This window comes from Carcharhinus amblyrhynchos, chromosome 8 (assembly GCF_965287045.1).
Source record: "Carcharhinus amblyrhynchos chromosome 8, sCarAmb.v2.hapA, whole genome shotgun sequence".
Classification (NCBI taxonomy): domain Eukaryota; kingdom Metazoa; phylum Chordata; class Chondrichthyes; order Carcharhiniformes; family Carcharhinidae; genus Carcharhinus; species Carcharhinus amblyrhynchos.
In genome coordinates this window covers 102,984,875-103,005,736 of record NC_137331.1, presented here as the reverse complement: position 1 = coordinate 103,005,736, position 20,862 = coordinate 102,984,875, and the positions used below count along the sequence as shown (strand labels likewise).

Here is a 20,862-nt window from a genome sequence, read left to right as displayed (position 1 = left end):
ATGGTCCATCCCTTGCCCACTCCACTGCCAGTTTACTGCCCAGCTTCTAACATAAGGACTACGTTGAGAGGAAGGAGGAGGACAGTCAAGCAATTAGAACATGACTTATTGACCAGGACGGTGAGGGTGAGCACTGGTATGACACCCAATTCTGCCTTTGGTTATTAAATGTTTTCAAATTACAGTTGGTGCTGTGTGTAGTTTGATTTAGATTAATAAGGATGCGCCAGAATTTCGTTGAGAGAATAATACTGTTGAGCAATAAGTTAGAAGTTCCTGTACATATTCCCTGGAATTTTACCGTGCCATGGGGAACCGGAGCGGGCAAGGGGCGGACCATGAAGAGGTCTGTTGATCTCAAGTGGGATTTTATGGTTTCAGGGCAAGCAAGGTGGTAAAATGCCGCCCATTGTGTGTGGGCAGTTTGATTGGAATGTGGTCCATGGTAATCAGTGAGGAAATGGATCGATTTGTGCAGGACATTGCAAGTTTGTTGGAGGCAGGAGGTTATCTATCAACAGTTAAAATTTGACAAGATCAAATGCTTTCCAAATATAAAATAAAAATAGCCGCTGATTTAGCTGTGTCAAGCCCTCAGCATGGCTCAGGTCACCCTGCAGCATAGAATCCAATCTTATACTGTCGAAGGAGGCCATTCAGCCCACTGAGTCTGCAGCAGGTGGTATAACTCCTTTTTGAACCTGTTGGTTCTTGCCCAGGTGGGCATGGTGTCACATTGGAATAATATATTGTGCCAGTTGAGTGCCTCCTTGAATGTGCCCTCCATTTTTTTCATGATGACTCACCTTGAATCCAAAGGTACTTCCTGTACATCAGTTTTCCAGCAAGACTTTGTTTGCTTAATGATTTGGTCTCCCAGTGGAGACACAGTACAAAGTCTGTCGGCTGCTCGTTTTTCCTGTGAATTGTAACTGGGACATAAGAACGTTCTGAGCGCTGTACGCAGGAACATTAGCTATTTAGCAATGTGACAGCTCATCTAAATTTTAACTGTGGGTTAAGCACGAAATGTGTCCAAACTTTCCTATTCTCTAACATTTCCGGTGTGACTCATGGTAAGTTAATCAATATTCATCCCTCCCTTTATAGGGACAACTAATGCTCAATCTATGCTGTTACTCCAAATAAATTTATAATTATGCAATCCTTCTTTTCACTGCTACAGTACCCCAGTCAATCAATGCTTGGCTATGTTTGACTCAATCAATAATTTAATCCATTTCTTCCCTTACTGTGTCATTTGGCATCATGTCCCAATTTCTGCTGAAAATTGGTATAAGAAAAACATTGGTCAGGCATTCGCTGGATGATAAAGAGCCATTTAATTCTTATTAACCGTGAATTGGAAACCCTCTCTCTTTTCTCCCCAGGAGCAGAACCAACATTTAAATCTGTAATATTTTAGTTTGTGATAATATTATTGAATAATAATTAATAACAAATAATAATAATTGTAATAATATTTATTGTAATGTTACTTGTAATAATTTAAATCTGTTCAGTGATACCAAATAAACCTGTTGAAATTCAACCTGGTGTTGTGAGACTTCTTAGTGAGACACCTCAGTCCAATGCTGGCATCTCCACATTTTAAATTTGTAAAGCTTGGGGAAAGATGATTGCCTGCTCCCTTCCTGAAGTCACCAGTTGAACATAAATTTTGCAAGCAGAGAAACAGAGATAGGGAGATATGCAGGTCATTGAATAATGAATTAAGTTACAAGTATATTCAGTGGGGAAGTCAAGGTGAGGTTGTGGGGGGTCTCTGATCATTGCATGTAAAGCACGGGTGGAACATCAGGTGATCTATCTCATGGTCCTCGTTCTCTCTTGGAACTTGTTTTTTATTTATCTGTGGGACGTGGGCGTCACTGGCTGGCCAGCATTTATTGCCCATCCCTAGTTGCCCTTGAGAAGGTGCTGGTGAGCTGCCTTCTTGAATCATTGCAATCCATATTCTGTGGGTTGACCACAGTGCCATTTGGGAGAGAATTCCCTGGATTTTGACCCAGCGACTGCAAAGGAACGGCGCTATATTTCCAAGTCAGGATGGTGAGTGGCTTGGAGGGGAACTTGCAGGTGGTGGCGTTCCCATTTATCTGCTGCCTTTGTCCTGCCAGATGGAACACATTTTTGATCGCCGTTGAATCGGAGAGGGATTTTTCAAAATTTTTTTGCCTTGAATTAATCTAAGGATTTTCCAAATTTTGTTAGTGTTCCCAGGATATTACATGGCTGCTGGAAGGTGGAGAGAATCAAGGCTCATGGGACTCAGTTGAATGGGACAGGCTCAAATAAAAGTCTTTTTATGTCCATCTTTCATTGATGGTTGGATAATTCAATCCATGAGAATTGTGCATTTACATGTGGTTGGATTAGCTGCAATTGGCCAGCCAGTAAATGTCTCAACTGTGCTGTGACTGCATAAGGTCGAAATCACCAATATTTGCTATCTGCCAAATTTTCTTTCCTCTAAATAATTAAAAATTCAGACTGCAGCTCCTTTTCTCCTTGCTTGTAACCAGCTACCACCTTGATCAAAACTGTGATGTACCGCAGAATGAATGAGGAGAAACTTTCCTCGAAAGGTCACTAATCTTTGGAATTGTCTATTACAAAGAGCAATGAAGGCTAAACCATTGAATATGTTCAAGACAGAGCAAGGCAGATCTTTGACTCCAGGGATTTATGTCACGAGTGAGCAGTGGAGGTGGTGGGCAGGCAGCAAAATGGAGTTAAGACAACTAACAGATCAGTCACGATCTTACTGAACAATGAACCAGGCTCAATGGGCCAAAAGGTCGATTCTTGCTTCAATTTCTTATTGCCTTCTGAGTGGGAGGAGCTGGGGAAACCAGGGATCTGAGGGAACCCGGTGAGCTGGCTGAGCCTGGGGAGTTAGGGAAATCTGGGGAGGTTGAGAGTCAAGGGGAGCTAGGGGAGCAGGGTGAGCTGAAGGAATCTGGGGAGTCGGGTGAGCTGGGGAGGTAAGGAAATTGGGAGATCCAGGGCCGTTGAGTGAGATGGCTGAAAACTGGGGGAGCCTTGGGAGCTGGGGAACCAGGGGGATAGTCGGGAGGAAAGCCAGCAAGTCCATAGAATCAGAAATGTCAGGTATTCCAGGTGAACCTGGGGAGTTGGGAAGTCAGTGGAGATGGAGAAACTAGGAAGTTGGTGCATGGGAGCAGGGAGAGGAGCTTGGTGGGGAGGTTGCGTTCTTATTTGAATGACAGACGCTGGCTGACATTTAAAGAGTTAAATTATGTATATCTGTATAATAGTCGGGTCATAAATGTTTTAGAATATTAAAAATCCTCACCTGTCATCTAGCTGTAGACTGATCTTAAGGGGTGTGTCTTCACCAAGAGGTGTGGCCTCAGCACCAATGCGCCAAATTGGAAAAGCTCACTGCTCACTCTGTCTTGCTGCAGCAAGAAGAGAAAATTGTCACTGCAGCAAATGGACAAGGTAAGTATGAACGTTTCATTCAATCAGCAGTGAACACTTCAATGCTGACAGATGTTCAGCATCAGCTTTTCAATGCTGAATGCTGTGTCCTTTCCACAGGGAGGATTAAGGAACAATGAGAGGAGAGGACATTGATGGAAGATGGAAATGCTGGATAGCTTTCTATCTGTGACATTAAATGCTTTGCAAAGGGAGATGCTGGAGCCGCTTGACAAAGAGCAGAAAAATCTGTCAGGGAGAGTAATTGGATAAGGCCTGTAATCAGGCTTTGGATCGAAATGCACTTGTGCTGCTTGTTAATTTAAATGATAGCTGCTTGCAGCCCAGCGCAAAACATGTTGTTGCGCATCTCAGCAGGGACTCTAAGTGTTTGCAAGACCAGCGCCACTTACAGTCTAACCTGCAAGACTTAAAGCCAGACGCATTTCTTAAAACAGCTGCCAGAACTACTTAAAGAGGGGTTTGAAAGCAGAAAGAAGGTTTCAGCCTAATGGGTACTCATCAAGACACTGGCAAAGCCTGATGGTTAAAAAAATGATTAACTCTGTATCGGTAAAGAACAGGATATACAGTGAAGAACAGGCACAGGAATGTGTTTGGACAGTGGCTGTCACTATGCCTTGAATAGATATTGATTAAACACAAACCCATGTGTCGTGCTCCTGAGAGAAATACGGCACCCAGAGAGAGCATTCATAACCAAAGAGACAGCAATTTATTAGTGCTTGTCCTGTGAGTACATGACTGAAGGCACAACAGTGCCAACAGGCTCTCTATAAGAATGGGAAACAAAAAACATTGGCAACCTGGGAATAATCACTCGAGAAGAAGCATTAAGATCCCGAGTCTGAGATTCAGAGATACCGGAACAGAACCCATCAGGAGGATGTCTGATCATCTGGCCTTGCCCCAGTAGTACCTAAATCAAAGCCATGAATTTTGATATTTTTATGAAGCTTTTGACATCTTTTGACTACCTTGTGTATAACAAAGTCGGTCAGAAGTTAGATACTTTGGGCCGGATTTTCCAGCAGCATTCAGCCCAAAACCGGAAGATCCCACCCAAGGTCAACTGGGACCTTTGCATGGTCAATCCCATACCTGCTACGATTCCCATGGCAGGCAGAACGGGTACATTATCCACATTGTGTATAATGAAGTAGGTCAGAAGTTAGGTACTTTGTGAACAATGAAGTAGGTCAGAGGTCAGATACTTCGTGTATAATGGAGTAAGAAAATGGTTGAATATAAGCTTTGCCACCTTTTGTTGTGGAGTTTTGATACTTTTGTGGTAACTTGGTAAGGTATATTGACAGAGATTGTTATGCAATAATTTGAGTTTTGAGCATCTTTGTCCATAATATCAGTTGACCCCATTTCTGGGGCAACATTTGGCATCCCTGGGCGGAGCCAATAATCAACAAAGTTGGCCTAGAGCGATATTTAGATCGTGCCAAATCTTAAAGCATTACAGATGTAATTGAACCAGGGCAGGATTTACTCAGTTATTGTAGGGCGTTGGGGAGAGTTACAGAATAAAAAGATCTAGGGGTACATGTTTCTTGCTCCTTGAAAGTGGAGTCACAGGTGGATAGAGTGGTGAAGAAGGCATTTCAGCATGTTTGGTTTTATCAGTCAGAACACTGAATCCAGAAATTGGGATGTCTTGTTGAAGTTGTACAAGACATTGGTAAGGCCACACTTGGAATATTATGTGCAGTTCTGGTTACTCTATTATAGAAAGGATATTATTAAACTAGAAAGAGTGCAGAAAAGATTTATTAGGATGCTACCATGACATGATGGTTTGAGTTTTCGGAAGAGGCTGGATAGACTGGGCCTTTTTTTTCCAGAGCGTAGGAGGCTGAGGGGTGATCTTATAGAGGTCTATAAAATAATGAGGGGCACAAATCAGCGAGATAGTCAACAACTTTTTTGAAAGATAGAGGAGTCTAAAACTAGAGGGCATAGGTTTAAGGTGAGAGGGGAGAGATACAAAAGTGTCCAGAGGGGCAATTTCTTCACACAGAGAATGGTGAGTGTCTGGAACAAGCTGCCAGAGATAGTAGTAGAGGTGGGTACAATTTTGTCTTTTAAAAAGCATTCAGATAGTTACATTGGTAAAATGGGTATAAAGGGATGTGGGCCAAATGCAGGGGTTTAAAAAAATAAAGGGTTTAAAAAATAAAGAGCGGCATGGACAAGTTGAGCTGAAGGGTCTGTTTCTGTGCTGTAAACTTCTATGACTCTATGTCGAGTTTCGTACTCTGGTGATACCTAAGCAGGGGTACAGGACCCATAAAAGTAGATCAGTCAATAAACAAGATTAAACTCTATAATCAGCATTGAAGCGTGCTCAGAGCTTCTTCTGTGAATGCCATGGAGAAACTGGATGGGAAATTAGTGAGGAACATTGGAACTAAGAGCAGGAATAGGCAAATTCAGCCCTTCAAGCCGGTTCCCCATTCAATCAGATCATGGCTGATCTCTCCCTGACCTCTAATCCACCTCCCCACTATTCCCCATATCTCCTTATCCCTCTTTTTGTTAGAAATAAATCGATATCTTCCTTGGAACCATTCAATGATTCAGACTCCACTGCGGAATGGGGCGAGTTCCACAAATTCACTATCCTCTGCAAGAACTAGTTCCTTCTTATCTCAGTTTTAAATCTGCTGCCTCTCAACTTATACCTGTAGCCTCTTCTTTGAGGTTGCCCTATAAGAGGAAACATTTTGTCTACATTTACTTTATCAATCCATCTGTAAAATCTTTATATTCTCTTCACTGTCTGCTTTCCCACTTATTACAGTATCATCCACAAATTTTGCAGATCATAAGTCGTGAGGTCCAAGGACCCTTGTGGAACCCCACTAGTCACCAGCCAGAGAAGGACCCACTTATTCCGATCCTCTGCTTTCTGTCAGTCAGCCAATCCTCAATGCAGTCTATTACTTGATCCCCAGTCTACTGTAATCTCACCTTCGGGATGAGTCTTTTATGCGGCACCTTGTCAAACACCTTTTGCAAGTCCAGATATACCACATCCACAGGTTCCCTACTATCCACCTTGCTGGTTATGTCTTTAAAGAGGTCAAGCAAGTTTATCAAGAATGAGTTACCCTTCATAAAGCCATATTGACAATGATGGATTGAGGTTTTGTCTTTCCAAATACTCGTTCATCTCCTCAATGATTGATTCCAGCAATTTCCCCACCACAGAGGTCAAGCTAACCAACCTGTAATTTCCCACTTTTTGCCTCTCTCCCCTTATGAATAGTGGCGTTACAGTAGCATATTTCCAATCCACCGAGACCTTACCAGAATCCAGGGAATTTGAAATATCACACCCAATGCATCCACTATTTCTGCTGCCACCTCCTTGAATACCCTAGGGTGGAAGCCATCAGGTCCTGGAGACTTATTTGTCTTTAATCCCACCAGTTTATACAATGCCTTCTCCAGAATGATTATTGCACCAAGTTCTCTGCATTAATGACAGATTTTGCAAAATCTTCATTCTGTATCATGAAGACCGAGTTTAAGAGACTATCTTTCTCTTACACAAAGCCCACCATGGAGCTGAACTACCTGACTCCACATCTGGTCACTTGCTGTACCACTGACTAGGTCCAGAAGAAGGGAAAGGTTTTGTTACTGGTCACCTTGTGGAAGGTGGTCAGTGACAAAAGGCTCCTCAGAGAACCCTTTGTGTCAAAAGGGGGTGTGAGAAATGTGTAAAATGGTTAAGGTTGAGCAAGTAATATTGAGATAGTCAGGAATTATCCTCAGGAACTCCAGGAGGAAAATGATGTGAATCTTGATGCTTGAGTGCAATGAGTTTCACAAAAAGTCAGTGTGAGAATTGATGTCCTGGGAGTACCAGAAATCTACTGACCATACAAAGTGTCAAAGGGAGATAGACAAGTTAAAGTCTCTATTCTCAGTCCAAGGGGTATGATGTGCACCTTTGGGGATTGAGGGGTAGATGGGGATAGTGATAAATTGATTTGATTTATTATTGTCAGATGGATTGGGATACAGCGAAAACTAAGGTTTCTTGCACACTATACAGACAAAACATGTCTTTCATAGAGAACATAGAGAACACAGGGGAGAAGAAAAGGAGAAGGTGCAGAATATAGTGTTCCAGTCATAGCCAGGGTGTAGCTATGGTGAAGGATGGAGGTATGGCAGGCGAGTTTGGAAAAAACTAATTAACAATCTGGAAAAGAGCTTGAATTACCTCATTCTGCATGCACATTTAAAACATAATTTGAGGAGAGCTGGAAGCAGAGTTGATAAGGCAAACCTGTATTTGAGTAAGTTGCTGCCTGGCTGTTGCAGACTCTGTATCATTTATCTTGTCTGTGAGTCTGTGCAGTGCCTGTGCCATTGAATTGCATTAGTTAACTGTCTGTGGCATGGTTCTAAAGTTGATTATTTAACGTGTGTAGTTGTAATATTAATATTTGGTTAAGAAAGGAAAAGGATATGTTATTATAAATGGGAAAGGAGTTGTTGAAGAAGTTGCTTTGTTCTAGCAGGCGAGTGGTGATTCTGAGGCAATGAAATGGGAGCACAGTGGCTAGCTCTGCTGCTTCCCAGTGCCAGAGACCTGGGTTCAATTCCCGGCTTGGGTCACTGTCTGTGAGGAGTTTGCTCATTCTCCTCATGTCTGCATGGGTTTCCTCTGGGTACTCTGGTTTCCTCCCACAGTTTGAAAGACATGCTAGTTAATTGCATTGAACTGAACAGGTGCCGACTGTGGCAATTAGGGGAATTTCACAGTAACTTCATTGCAGTGTTAATGTAAGCCTTACTTGTGACTAATAAATAAAAACTTAGAAAAACAATTGGTGACTGTGAAAGATTGATTGTTAAACTTAAAACGTTGTTTATAATTTTTTGACAGTTTACCTTGTTGAGTTTTAATTAAAAATGTTGAAGGATAAAGAATGAAGACTGTCTTGATCTATTTCCTTTGTTTTCTTTGATTATTCTGTTTTCATTTCAGTTCAAAATTGCATGAATGCAAAGTTAAGTGCTTTGGTAATGATGTTTGGGGAAGCTTTCATGAGTGAATGTGTGTCCAATTTGTGTAGATTTTTCTTTGTTGTGCTGCTAGTGTTGTTTTGAAATCATCAGGGAGTTGTGAGCTGAATCATAAGTATGATTTGAAATAGGTAAATGTTTGAAATCTCTTGATCTTGGGTATACTTACTGGCCAGTGCTCAGGATATGTGTGTATGTGTTGTACATGTATATAAATTGGAAATTGGACGTAACTAATTTGAGCTTGCAATAATCCAATTTGAGGACAAATTGTTGAAGGAGTCCATTTGCTCCCTCATTTTGTTCCTTATTTTTAAGGGGCAGCAATAATGTAATTACATTTGAAAACCTCTTCTATTTTTCGACTGGCACAGATTTCACTGTTTTCTGTTTAATTCATTATAAATCTAATTTGCTAATTGAGAAATTGACAAAATACATCTGGACCAAATGAACTCTTTTGGCTCCAAGCCGAATGTATCTTTTTCATTTTGTTTTTTGTTGAAAAGGTAGATCATGAATCACAGACAAGAAGCAAATCTAGCATCTTCAGAATTGTTTCCTACAATATGATGATCAGAACCTTGTGTAGAAAAGTTAACTTGTTCAGACTTATCTGTTATCCTTGAGTTAGTGTTTGTGATTAGTTACAATTAACTTTCATACCACTTGCAGACATGACTGTCTATGATAATTTTATTCATCTTTTAAAACTACCAATGCCTGGATTTAATTGCTCTTGATACCTAATGGATTAATGAAATGAGTGCATAGAATAGCAACTCATATAAATTGGAAAGTTACCTAAAGTTTAAGGGAATAAATGATTTTTTAATTTTTTGATAAATGAAGGGCAATGGAAAGATAGTGCGAATGGGTTTTTGATATATTAAAAAAAACCTTTTTGTTGTTTAAAGGGAGATAAATGAAATGAAAGAGATGCACATCTTATGAGGTCAGATTGGGGTGATTTATATAAAAGCAATATTTGGTGCTGTTTTAATGTTATCTATACTGAGTAAATGTTAATTCAGGTAATGCATCCCTGAATATGTAAAATCTATGGGCTTAATTCTATGCACCAAAGTAATATAGATTAGGAATTAATGACTTAATGTAAGAAAGGATAAGGGCTGTAATGTGTCCATGGGTGAGGTGATCCGTAGGTGGGATGACATGGTGGCACAGTGATTAACATTGCTGCCTCACAGCACCAGGGACCCAGGTTTGATTCCTGGCTTGGGTCACCACCTGTGCACAGTCTGCATGTTCTTTATGTGGGTTTCCTCTGTGTGCCTCCCACAGTCCAAAAGACATGCTGGTTATGCATTGGTAATGCTAAATTCGCCTTCAGTGTGTCAGAGCAAATGCAGGAGTGTGGTGACTAGAGGATATTCACAATAACTTTATTGCAGTGTTAATATAATCCTACTTGTGACACTAGATTTCGGTTTTTTTTAAGTTTATGTATTAAAGTTAAATCGGGGAAGTGTCAATGAAGTTGCACAGAAAACATTAAGTTATCTGGGATAATGGATTGGAAATCAAAATTTCAGAAGAGGAATAAAACGCAGAATTAGCATAGATCATGCTATTCATGAACTAGGATGGCCAAGAACAATGATGAGCTAATGGAGGAGTTTCCTCTACAATTTGTTGAGCTGGCGTAAATTCAAGTGATTATTTACCAACATTGAGCCAATTAAGCTTTAAAGAACACAGTGTGTTTATGCCAATAGGAGACAAAAAGTTTAAGCTAAATTTATTGGGAATGTAAGTGGATTAAATGAACATAAAAACATGTTAAAGGCTAGGATCATATGCAATATTTATTTCTAAAAGGAAGGAACAAATGTTGTCTTGGACAGTATTAGTTAATAGAAATAATAGTTTAATATTATATGTGTAATGGAATGGCTGATAGTAATTGGACTTGGATTCAGATACAGAGCTGGAGCAAGTTATGAGAGGGCTATGACTTTGGGTAGTGACCAGACAAATGTAGGAGACCCTATTGATATTGCCACCCTCTGCCTAAAAGTCCCAAGTTCCAGCCACGATAAGTAAGATTGAATTAGTAAATGTCCACAAAGAGGAAGATACCACCATTAATATTACTGAGGAAATCAAATAAGATCTAGAGAAATACATTGAAGTATGAAGCCAATATCACTTTTCTCCCAGAACACCTACAGTGAAAAAAAACTAATAAAAGTTCACAGATATATGAAAACATTGCACATTGGACCAAGGGCAATAGGAAATAAATTGAGGCCATAAAATAAACCAGCTGTTGGGGCACAAACATTCAGATACATCCTTGGATAAGAATTATCTCTCAGATTGTAATCATTATAATTACTCTGACCCACCAAACGTATAATCCAATCATGTTTAAGTGTTGGATTAAAGAAATGGAAAGTAAACTGGAGATAGAATTGTTCATAAGGGAAAAGAGAGTGAATGTTAGACATGGACTTGGATACATACTTGTGTGAGAGATATAGTTATGATCCAATTTTCCAACACTCTACACATCCAAGGTGGGGTGGGTGGGGGGGGAGGGTTTAGGGAATGCTGTAGCCTGATTGTATCCATTGGCATCAGCAAATCCTGATGGTTAAAAATGGCTAACTCTGTATCAGCAAAGAACAGGATATGCAGCAGGAGCTGATTGGACAGAGATATGTCTTGAACTGACAGTGATTGAACACAGATCTCTTTATGTCATGATCCTGAGGGAAATACGAGACTCTCCCACCACCACCGCCCCCCGCCCTCCCCAACCACACCCGAGATAGATATGACTTTCTGAGCATCCGTGATTTATTGGTGTCTGTTCTGGGAGTACATGAGTTTATTTTATTTGTTCATGGGATGTGGGCATCACTGGCTGGCCATTTAGTGAGAGTAACATTTATTGACCATCCTCAAGGGCTTAAGAGTCCACCATGTTTCTGTGGATCTGCTGTCACATATAGGTCAAACCTGGTCAGGGCAACAGATTTCCTTCCCTAAAGAGAAGGCCAATCAACATAAAAACAATGGTTTCATGGTCACCTTTAGACTTTTTAATTTCAGGGGTGGGATTCTCCAGCCTCACTCACCCCAAAACCAGAGAATCCTGCCCGAGGTCAATGGACCTTCGCATGATCTGCCCCCAACCCATTGCAATTTCTGTTGCGGGTGGAATGGGAGAACTCCTCCCCCTTTCACCCAGATTATTACTGAATTCAAATTTCACCATCTGCCTTCGTGGGATTTGAACCTGGGCCAACGGCACAGTTAAGTCCATAAAGGGTGACTGGTATCTTCCAACTAATCATCTTTTCTCATATCCCATTTCCCCCTCATTCCACCATCTCTTCTGATTATTCTTTCAAATACCTAAGAACTGCTACCTGGTCAGGGATAGGTGCAGGAATCTAAGGGACTGAAGAAGAAGAAATACCACAACTGAGCCTGATACTTGCAGCTACCACTTAGATACACAGAGACATTGTGATAACTTTAAAGATTGGCATCGAGATGGAATCAGCACATAGTGAAATGGTGGGTATAAGTAGGCTGCAGCCACAGCAGCCAGGGGAAAGGGCCGCATGGGTGCCAGGTCCCCAGAGGGCAAGTTTTACCAAAGGAAATCTGCCATCCTTGCCACAGCAATGTGGTTGACTCTCAACTGTCTGCAGGCAACTAGGGATGGGCAATAAATGCTGGCCAGCCAGCAACATCCATGTCCCACATATAAATAAAAAAAACAGCTGTCATCTTCTCCGGTCTGGATGGGTCCAGGCACAAAGAAATTCAGGGCCCTGATCACCATGATAGCCATGAGCAGCTTGAGCCTTGCACTGATCTGAGGTTGCAGGTTTAGCTGCAAGAGGTGGCAGAGTCCTGTGCATACCTCTTTCCTAAAGATGTTGCGCACCTCTTCCTGGTTTAGGTGGAGGTAAGAGAGGTGCTGCTGCGAGATCCCAGATGGATAAAGCCTCACACTGATACTCCTCCTCCTCTTCATCTTACCTCTCGGAGCAGCTTTTCCTATATTGTGATTCTCTTACTCCATCTCCCACTCCAACGGCATTGCAACTATGGTTTCCAGGACTGGAAGGAAGTAAGTGGTCTGACCAGAATCCCTGCAATTCCGAAAAAGGCACCACCTCCTGTCAACTTGACCAAAAGCAATCAACTCTTCAAACCACCAAACACTTCCACATATTCCAATAAATTCCGTAGACATTAATAAGCAATAAAATTGCAAGACCATCTCCAATAGTAGAGGCACTAACCATTTTTCCTTGACATTCAACATTATTATCATCACTGTATACGAGAGGACACAGTGCTACAGTGGTTTTGCTACGAGAGGACACAGATTTAAGGTGCGGGGAGGGAGGTTCAGAAGTGATGTTAGGGGTAAGTTTTTCACTCAGAGGGTGGTGAGTGAATGGAATCGGCTGCCGTCAGTGGTGGTGGAGGCGAACTCGCTGGGGTCTTTTAAAAGACTTCTGGATGAGTATATGGGGTTTAATGAGATTGAGGGTTATAGATAGGTCTGTAGGTTGGTAGGTGTTGATGTGATCGGCACAACTCGTGGGCCGAAGGGCCTGTTTGTGCTGTAGTGTTCTATGTTCTATGTTCTATGTATCCCCATTATCAACATCCTAGGGGTTACCATTGACCAGAAACTTAACTGGACCAACCAGAGAAAGACTATAGCTACAAGAGTGGGTCAGAGGCTGGGAATTCTGCGGAGACTAACTCACCCCCAGAGCTTAACCACCATCTGTGAGACAGTCAAGAGTGTGATGAAATACCCTCCTCTTACCTGGACGAGTACAGCTCCACTAACACTAAAAAACCTTGCCATGATCCAGGACAAAGCAACCCACTTGACTGATAGCCCATTCACCATCTTCAACATCCCCTCCCTCCTTGGTGACAGTAGTGAGTACCATCTACAAGATGCACTGCAACAACAAAGTCTCCTTCAACAGCATCTTCCAAATTTGGGACCTCTCCCACCTAGAAGGACAAGGGCAGCACTACCACCTGCAATTTCCCTTTCAAGCCACACACCATCCTGACCTGGAAATATATCACCGTTGCTATGTCAAATTCCTGGCACTCCCTCCCTATTGAAACTGTGGGTGTACCTACACCACAAGGACTGCAGCTGTTTAAGAAGGAGGCTTGCCACCACCTTCTCAAGGACAATGAAAGGTGGGAAATGAATGCTGGTCTAACCAGTAATGCCCACACCCTGTGAAACAATAAAAAAATTACCCTTTGTGGGAAAGTCTGAAGAGTGGTGTGACAACAGACAACTGCAGGACTTGACAGGGAATAGAAAATGATGATAAATTCCAGAGTTCATTAACAATATTGTAGACATTTAACATGCAAATTAAGCTGTATTTGCAAATGAGTAGTCACTCATTTTCCATTTTACATCTTCAAGCTTTTTCTTCAATATATTGATTTTGTACATTTTAAAATTTTCACTACTGTGTAAAAAAAAGTTAAAGTAATACAGCTTGTCAGACAAGGTTAATTAGATTGAGTCCTGAATTAGTATAATTAGTATTGCTCCTTAGAGGGAAATAATTATCAGTTTTATTCTGGGCTCTCCCACCCTCTCTTGACTTATGCGCAGAGGAGAAAGACAATTTTCATAAGCAGGCTCTTGTCATTCAACGAATGCTTGGTGTCTTTTATGTGATGTGAATGGCACAGCATGCTACAAGATGTATATTTACTTTATTTTCGTATTTTGGGTCAGAGGATACATTGGGTACCCACCTTGCTTCTTGTTCACTTTAATGGTGACACCACATTGCCAGCTTGTTACATTGAAACAACGAGCAAGAGTAGGCCCTTTGGCCCTTTGTGCCTGCTGCACCATTCATTATGGTGCAGCTGATCATCAAATTCAATATCCTAATCCCACTGGAAAATCTCAGCAGGTCTGGCAGCATCTGTAAGGAGAGAAAAGAGCTGACATTTCGAATCCAGATGACCCTTTGTCAAAGGACATCTGGACTTGAAATGTCAGCTCTTTCCTCTCCTAACAGATGCTGTCAGACCTGCTGAGATTTTCCAGCGTTTTCTCTTTTGGTTTTAGATTCCAGTATCTGCAGTAATTTGCTTTTACCCTGATCCCACCTTTTCCCTGTATCCCTGATCCCTTCAGCCCCAAGAGCTATATCTAATTTCAAACCAAGAAGTAACCAGCTGGTAAAATGTAGGGTTTATCAAAATTAACGCTCGACTTCTTCCCACTGCCAGCCAAATTTCTTAGGAATGATCAGGCAGTTGGATCTGGACTGTGCAGTCTGGCAGTGGGGAAACAATGGAGCCTGATAAGCAGCCAAATCAGCAAGACTTTACTTCAATTTTATCATTTCCTTTGTTGCACCGGGGGTTCATAGAGGACCAACACAAATAAGGTGAGGATTTGTAGCAGGATTTTTCTGAAACTAATAAGCATTGGGTTCTACTGCGCTTACAATCAGGTAGGCTTGGGACTCAGTGTCGAAGGTTGAGACCTTTAGAAGCATTGCAGAATGCAAGGCTGTGGTGACGATGTATCTCCTTGGTCCACCTCAGCAGACATAGGCAATGCAGCAGGCACAAAAGGCATTCTTCCACGAAGGGTACAAAGCTAAATGAGCGCTCTGCTCTCAAAGATTGACTCCTGCAGGGCAATATGGTGGCACAGTGGTTAGCACTGCTGCCTTACAGTGCCAAGGTCCCAATTCTGGCCTCAGGTCACTCTGTGTGGAGTTTGCACATTCTCTCCATATCTGTGTGTGTTTCCTCCAGGTGCTCTGGTTTCCTCCCACAGTCCAAAGATGTGCAGGTTAGGTTGACTGGCCATGCTGAATTGACCCTAATGTCAGGGGGGTTAGCAGGGTAAATGTGTGCAGTTGCAGGAACAGGCCTGGGTGGGTTTGTGGTCGGTATAGACTCAATGGTTCGGATGCCCCCCCTTCTGTATTGTAGGGATTCTATGAGAAGGGTGGGAGAGAGATAATGCATTCGCTACAAGGAAAGGGAGAGGCAGACGAGTAACAATAACACATGGCACAATATACGTGAGGAGGGTGCCTTTCTCCATTTGTGTGACTACAGCAATGAAGTGGTGTTAGTACATTGCAGGAGCAGAATCAAGGGAGCTTTATTGTGCATCTTACTGTTGTACACTAGGGAATGTTTGGAAGTAATAAGTGGCCATCTTGATCAGGAAGAAATTAATTGCCCAGTTATACTATAATTGACTTTGACTACAACAGCTACAGGAAGGGATCTGCAAAGGTCATTGTTTAAAATAAGAGGTCAGTCGATAAATAAGGAGAATTTTTTCTCTCAGAAGGCTGTGATTCTTTGGAACTCTTTTTGTCAAAAGGCAATGGAACTTTGAATATTTTTAACGCAGAGTGCATAGATTCTTGATAGCAAGAGTATGAAAGATTATAAGGGGAATGTGGAGCTGAGGTTATCAGATCACCATGGGCTTATTAAATGCTGGAGCAGGCTCCAAGGGCTGAATGGCCTGCTTCTGCTCCTAACCCGTATATTTCTATGTTTGAATGCATGTAATTTTTAGAAAAATATTAATGAAGGGTCCCAAATCTTAGCAGGTTCAGTGTCTAAATCACATGGTACACTTTGTTGCTTCCTTAATCTGAGAGTAGCATCCCAAAAATGGAAACAAAGAATTTGGAAACCTTACTTAGACTGGTTCATATGTGATTTCAGACCTACAGCAATGGGCTCTCAGTTCAAGGTTAATTAGGGATGGGCAGCAAATGTTGGCCTCGCTGGTAATGCCCACTCAGATGGAAGTATAAAGGCAGCTAAATCACTTTCCACAAGCCATTAAATCACTTCAAATTTCCATCATGATTCCATGGCAAGTGGTCATTCACCTTTGTCACTGCAGGGGGCATTCTGTGGCTCACTGTGCAAGCTGGCCCTGGGTCATTCCCAATACATGAGCACCATAAAAGACATGCAAGGCTACCATCCTGCTATTATACACATCACTTATCTTGAAATGTCAATTTTAGATTCGACATGCATATACTGATGACATCAAGATCTATTTCATCATCACCTCTCTATTTCATCAAGACCCCCTGCTCTCATTAAATTGTCTGATTACTTACTCTGTTGCCAATATTGAAAGAGCACAGATTTCCCCCAACTATACACTGGGAAGACTGAAGCCATTGTTTTCACAATAGGGAGATGTTGGCCTGGTGGTAGTATCATTAGACTATTAATCCAGAAACTCGGGACCCGGCCCGGGTTTGAATCCTGCCAAGGCAGATAATGGAATTTGAATTTAATAAATAAAAATCTGGAATTAAGAATCTACTGATGACGTTAAAAAACTTGTTGGAAAAACCCCATCAGGTTTATTAATGTTCTTTAGGGAATGAAATCTGCCATCCTTACCTGGTCTGGCCTCCATGTGACTCCAGAGCCACAGCAAGGTGGTTAATTCTCAACTGCCCTTGGGCAACTATGGATGGGTAATAAATACTGGCCTAGCCAGCGATGGCTCTGTTCCACAAATGAATTTAAAGAAAAGATCCTGTCACATACTCCGTTCCCTAATGTTGTCCATTTAAGTGGTCAGCTCATTTTAACAGCAAAGATGAAAGCATTGAAAGGTTGACCCATGGTGGGTTACTTAACCAATTCACTGAGTGTTATCACAGAGGTGTTGCAGGGGCTGTGCTTGTGGAACAGATGAGAAAGTTATTTACTCTTTTGCCTAATGGCCTTTGATCCTTTGATGCTTTATTGGAATTCTTCGATGAATCTACCAACCTCTCCACCAATCCATTGGTGGAAGAATGGTAAGGTGCAGTTCCGATGTGCTCTATGCCAGAATTTCCGAGGGAGTCCACAAATTCCCTTGGCATGAACTGAGTCCCGTTATCGCTAACTAATTGCTCCAGTTTGCCAAACAGTGTAAACACCTCATCTAATTATTCTATTGTCTTTTCAGTAGTCGGTGACTTCATCATTATGGTTTTGGGCCATTTGGAATGTGTATCCATTAGGATAGGAAACATATATCCCTCCATTGGTCCCACAAAGTCAAGTTGAACTCTTTGCAAAAGTTGTGTCTGCCAATTCCAAAAATAAAGAGGTGGAGTATTTTGCATCCTAGCAGAAGACTGACACTGCCCGACTCTTTCTTCAATCTGTGAGTCTAGACCTAGCCATCTGGAATAACTCTTGCAAGTTCTTTCATGACTTTCATGACTCCTGGATGTCCTTAGTGATGTTGGCCCAGTATACAAGCATGGAGCAATGATCCCTCTATCCAACTCCATAAGCATGGAGAAATGAATCCTCTAATCCTCCATAGCAGTCCTCTGTTTTGTACCGTGAATTCAAGTTTCCTTGTTTGATGGAGCTTGAATTCCAGATTCCTCCTCTGTTTATCCAGTGGCATTCCACCTTTTAATTCCTTTCAAAATCATGTCCATGACCAATACAGTCCAGGATGGAAGAAAGGAAGAACCTTCCAAATGCCTCAATGACGTCACCACATAATGATATAAATAGGGTGGCACGGTGACACAGTGGTTAACACTGCTGCCCCACAGCGCCAGGGACATGGGTTTGATTCCTGGCTTACATCACTATCTGTACGGAGTCTGCACGTTCTCCCTGTGTCTGTGCAGATTTCCTTTGGGTCCTCCAGTTCCCTCCTACAGTCCGAAAGACGTGTTGGTTAGACACATTGGCCATGCTACATTCTTTCATAAGAACATAAGAAATAGGAGCAGGAGTAGGCCATCTAGCCCTTCGAGCCTGCCCCGCCATTCAATAAGATCATGGCTGATCTGTCGTGGCTCAGTTCCACATTCCCGCCCTCCCCCCATAACCGTTAATCCCCTCGCTTATCAAAAACCCATCAACCCGCGTCTTAAAAATATTTAGCGAGGCAGCCTCCACCACCTCAACGGGCAGAGAATTCCAGAGATTCACCACCCTTTGAGTGAAGAAGTTCCTCCTCAACTCCGTTCTAAACTGCCCCCCCTTTATCTTGAGGCTGTGCCCCCTAGTCCTACTGTCCTTTCTGAGCGGGAAGAGTCTCTCCACCTCTATCCTATCCATCCCATTCATCATCTTATACGTACCTGAACAGGCACTGGAGTGTGGCGACCAGAGGGTTTTCATTTCATTGCAGTATTAATGTAATCCTACTTGTGACATGAATAAATGAACTGAAAAACACATTAGACAGATATGCATTGGTCTGCAATACATAACACCGAGCTACCGGGTCCGTCCATCTGCCTGGCAACTGTCTGAGCTTGAATCAGACTGCTTACAAATTTGACGTCATATTGACCCAGATTCAAGCTTTCCACACATATACCATATCATCACTAAGAGTGGCTAATTCCACCTCCATAAAGTTGCCAGATTGTGACCTCGCTTCAACTCATCTGCTGTTGAAACGCTCATTCGTGACTTTGTAACTCTCGTCTTGACTATTTGAATAGACTTCTGGGTGGACTTCCAACTCTCCATAAATTAAGCTTACCAAAATCTCTGCTGCCCATATCCTAACTTGTACAAGCTTCTATTAAACCATCATCCCTGCACTCACTGACCTACACTGGCTCCTGGTTGAGCAACATCACGATTTTTGAAATTCTCACCCTTGTTTGAAAATTGCTCATGACCTTGCTTTCTCCCTATCCCTAGAGACTAAAAACCTTGCAACAATCCTAGTTAACTGCCAGGCCTTTTGAATATCCCAGAATTTAATCATTTCACCATTGGCAATTGTGGCTTCAGCTACTGAGAGCCTGAGTTCTGAAATTCTCTCCCTGTACCTCTTTGTCTCTACCCCACCTTTTCCTTAAAACCTCACTCTTTGAATTTTTATCATCCGCCCTTATTCCACTTTATACATTGTTGGGGTCAAATTTGGTTTGGTCGCATTCTTTTGCAGTTCCTTGGGATGGTTTTAATAGGTGAAAGATGTACAATGCATCTCATTATCTGGGAGAGAGAAACTGCACCAAAAATTGTTAAATACATTCCATTAAGCAGATTACTACAATTTGGGTTAATTGTTAAACCTGGACTACATTATTGTGTATGGTTCAAAAGTGAATGACTCAGATTTTAGATCAGAAAAAATGCAGTACAATTATATAGACTGTTTTATGTCAGCTATATTTTGGGATTTGGAAGCAATCTTTTTTGAAGTTACCAATCCTATTCCATTGGCAATAGAAAAAAATCAATAAAAAATCTATTATTCCTTATTTTGCCATGTGTTCAGTTCTGGAAAAGGCCACTAACATAGATAACCGAGTCCACTTCACGTTCCTTCTTAAAAGATGACCAGCTAAACATAGTATTGATTTTGATTTGATTTGATTTGATTTATTATTGTCATATGTATTAACAAACAGTGAAAAGTATTGTTTCTTGTGTGCTATACAGACAAAACATACCATTCATAGAGAAGAAAATGAGAGAGTGCATTGTCACATGTATTTAGCATACGGTGACAAGTTTTTTTTTGCACATCATACAGTCAAAGCATACCATACATAGGGAAGGAAAGGAGAGACTGCAGGATGTAATGTTACAGTCATAACTAGGGTGGAGAGAAAGATCAGTTTAATGCAACGTAAGCCCATTCAAAAGTCTGACAGCAGCAGGGAGGTCTATGTATTGTTCTGAATATCTGATTCATAATTCTATGTTTCAGACTATAACTTCAGGTTTTGGGAATTAAAATGTTAACTGTATGATAATTTAAGAAGCTGGTGTGCATCTAAGATAAATACAGAATTTTAGCAGTGAGCCCCTTTAAGGGGCAAGGGTTTGGATGGTCATTTGGCCAATTGGGCTGAAGTGTGCGAATCCTGGGGCATTTTTTAATTTATTCCTGGAACATGGATGTTCCTGACTGGCCAGTATTCATTGCACAAGCCTAGTTGCCCTTGAACTGAGTGGTTTGCGAGGACATTTCGGAAGGCAGTTGAAAGTCAACCACATTGAGGTGGCTCTGGAGTCACATGTAAGCCAGACCACGTAAAGATGGCCGATTTCCTTTCCTGAAGAATATTAGTGAACCAGATGGGTTTTTCCGACAATTGACACTGGTTTCATGGTCATCAATAGATTCTTAATTCCAGGTATTATAGAATTCAAATTCCACCATTTGCTGTGGTGAGAATTGATCCTGGGGCCACAGAACATTAGCTGAGTTTCTGTATTCATAGTTGAGTAACAATGCCATTAGGCCATCGCCTCACCGCTGAG

General features: G+C 41.7%; 1 protein-coding gene across 1 annotated transcript in view; it reads left to right on the top strand.

Annotated features, from left to right (window-relative positions):
* The first annotated feature begins 3,460 nt into the window (after positions 1-3,460).
* The window catches only part of fam135b (family with sequence similarity 135 member B), a 401,595-nt gene continuing 384,193 nt past the window's right edge, over positions 3,461-20,862 (top strand). Inside the window, exon 1 of the mRNA XM_080194586.1 lies at positions 3,461-3,489. The gene's annotated coding sequence lies outside the window, so the exon portion shown is untranslated. The remainder of the gene's footprint in view (positions 3,490-20,862) is intronic.